Genomic DNA, 3684 nt, shown 5'->3' on the forward strand with positions numbered 1-3684 from the left:
TACATACTAGTAAGTACTATTAGTTCGAGTATGTACTATAAGTAGAATTACTACTTCTAGTACTTGTACTAATACTACTAGTCTGTACTGCTAGTATATATTAGTAGTACATGTCGAACTAGTTCAACTAGTACTACTAGTAGTAGTATGAACTACTAGTAATACTCGTACTACTCGTAGAAGGATAAGTACTACAAGTACTACTCGTAGTAGTAAGTACTACACAACTATTAGTGCATACTACTACTACAACTATTAGTACATACTAGTATGTACTACTAATACTCCAAGTCTGTATTCTAATACATACTACTAGTAGAATTAGTACTTCTAGTAATAGTATGTACTAGCAATACATACTAGTAGTACATGTAGAACTAGTTCTACTAGTACTACTAGCAGTAGTATGTACTACTAGTAATACTCGTAATGCTCGTAGTAGTACAAGTACTACTAGTACTACTCGTAGTAGTACAAGTACTACTAGTACTACACGTAGTAGTAATTACTACTAATAATACTAGCTCTACTAGTACATATTAGTACTAAAAACACTATTACTACTAGTAAGTTCTAGTATGTACGACTAGTAGAATTAGTACTTCTAGCACTATTACTATTACAACTAGTATATACTGCTAGTACATACTTGTAGTACATGTAGAACTAGTTCTACTAGTAATAATACGTACAACTAGTAATACACGTACTACTAGTAGTAAGACAAGTACTACTAGTACTACTCGTACTAGAACAATTACTATTAGTACTACTCGTAGTAGTACAAGTACTACTACTACTAGTGCTACTCGTAGTAGTAAGTACTACTAGTAATACTAGCATTACTAGTACATACTACTACTACTACTACCAGTACGTACTAGTATGTACTACTAATACTCCTAGTACGTATTCTAGTACGTAGTTGTAGTACATACTAGTAAGTACTATTAGTACTAGTGTGTACTACTAGTACAATTAGTACTTCTAGTACTAGTACTAATACTACTCTAGTATGTACTGCTAATGCATACTAGTAGTACAGGTAGAACTCGTTCAACTAGTACTACTAGTAGTGGTATGTACTATTAGTAATACTTGTAGTAGTACAAGTTCTACAAGTACTACTCGTAGTAGTACAAGTATACTAGTACAACTCGTAGTAGTAAGTACTACTTGTAATACTAGCATTACTAGTACATACTACTACTACTAGTACTCCAAGTATGTATTCAAGTACGTTGTTGTAGTAAATACTAGAAAGTACTATTAGTACTAGTTTGTACTACTAGTAGAATTAGTACTTCTAGTACTAGTACTAATACAACTAGTATTAGTACTAATACTACTAGTATGTATTATTAGTACATATTAGTAGTACATGTAGAACTAGTTCTACTAGTACTACTAGTCGTAGTATATACTGTTAGTAATACTCGTACTAGTACAAGTACTACTAGTACTACTCGAAGTAGTACTAGTACTACGAGTACATACTTGTATGTACTATTATGTAGTAATACTAGTACAAGCAGTAGTACTAGTAGTGGTAATATTATGAACTAAGTACGGGTAGTATATATTAGTACGTACTACTTGTCTATACAACAAGTGCTACTAGTATGTACAAATAATATGTACGATTAGTAGTACTAGTACATACTACTAGTACTACTCGTAGTAGTACAAGTACAACTCGTAGAAGTAAGTGCTACTATTAATAGTAGCACTACTAGTACATACTACTACATACAAGTACGTACTATTAATACTCTAAGTATGTATTCTAGTACATACTTGTAGTACATACTAGTAAGTACTATTAGTACTTGTATGTACTACTAGTAGAATTAGTACTTCTAGCACTAGTATTAATACTACTAGTATTAGTACTAATACTACTAGTATGTACTGCTAGTATTCGTACTAATACATACTAGTAGTACATGTAGAACTAGTTCTACTAAGAGTAGTATGTCCTATTAGTAATACTCGTACTTCTCGTACAAGTATGTACTAGTAGTGTTAGCACTAGTAGTACAAATTACTAGTACATCATAGTACTACTAATACTAGTACTAGTAGTACATACTAGTATGTACTAATAGTAATACTAGTACTAGCAGTAGTACTAGTAGTAGTAATATCATGTACTAGTACGGGTAGTATATATTAGTATGTACAACTTGTCTATACTACTAGTACAACTTGTATGTACTAATAATAGGTAGTAGTAGTTGTTGTACTAGTACATACTACTAGTACTACTACTACCCGTAGTTGTACGACTCGTACTACTCGTAGTATTACAAGTACTACTAGTACTACTCGTAATAGTACAAGTACTAAAAGTACTACTCGTAGTTGTAAGTACTACTAATTATACTAGCACTACTAGTACATACTACTACTATTACCACTCGTACATACTAGTATGTACTACTAATACTCCAAGTATGTATTCTAGTAAATACTTGTAGTATATACTATTAAGTAATATAAAGACCAGTATGTACTACAAGTAGAATTAGAACTTCTTATAGTAGTACTAATATTATTAGTATTAGTACTAATACTACAAGTATGTATTGCTAGTACATACTAGTAGTACATGAAGAACTAGTTGTACTAGTACTACTAGTAGTAGTATGTACTATTAGTAATACTAGCACTACTAGCACGTACTAGTACTAGTAGTACTACTAGTACTAGTATGTATAAGTAGTGCTGGTACTAGTAGTACGTACTACTTGTAAATAATAGTACAACTAATACTAGTACTAGTAGTACATACTAAGATGTATTACTAGTAATACTAGTACATACTAGTAAGTATTATTAGTACTAGTATGTACTGCTAGTAGAATTAGTACTTCTAGTACTAGTAATAATACTACTAGTATTAGTACTAATACTACTAGTATGTACTACTAGTACATACTATAGTACATGTAGAACTAGTTCTACTAATACTACTAGTAGTAGTATGTACTACTAGTAATACAAGTACTACTCGTTGTAGTACAAGTACTATTAGTACTACTCGTAGTAGTACAAGTACTACTTGTACTACTCGTAGTAGTTAGTACTACTAGTAATACTTGCACTACTAGTACATAATAGTACTAGTAATACTAATATGTACTACGGATAATACTAGTATTAGCAGTAGTACTAATAGTAGTAATATTATGCACTAGTACGGATAGTATATATTAGTATGTACTACTTGTCTATACTACAAGTACTACTAGTATGTACTAATATTATGTACTAGTACATTCTACTAGTACGACTACTCGTACATGTACTACTACTACAGGTAGTTGTAGTACTCGTACTACTCATAGTAGTACAAGTACTACTAGTACAACTCGTAGTAGTACAACTACTAATAGTACTACTTGTAGTAGTACAAGTACTACTCGTAGTAGTACATATACTACTAGTACGACTCATAGTACATACTTGTATGTACTACTAATACTCCAAGTATGTATTCTAGTACATACTTGTAGTACATACTAGTAAGTGCTATTAGCACTAGTTTGTACTACTAGTAGAATTAGTACTTCTAGTACTAGTCTTAATACTACTAGTATTAGTACTAATACTACTAGTATGTACTGCTAGTACATACTATTAGTACTAGTATGTACTACTAGTAGAATTAGTACTTCTAGT

Source organism: Amborella trichopoda, chromosome 11 (genome assembly GCF_054954075.1).
Source record: "Amborella trichopoda isolate Santa Cruz 75 chromosome 11, AtrichopodaSantaCruz75HAP2 v2.0, whole genome shotgun sequence".
Lineage (NCBI taxonomy): Eukaryota > Viridiplantae > Streptophyta > Magnoliopsida > Amborellales > Amborellaceae > Amborella > Amborella trichopoda.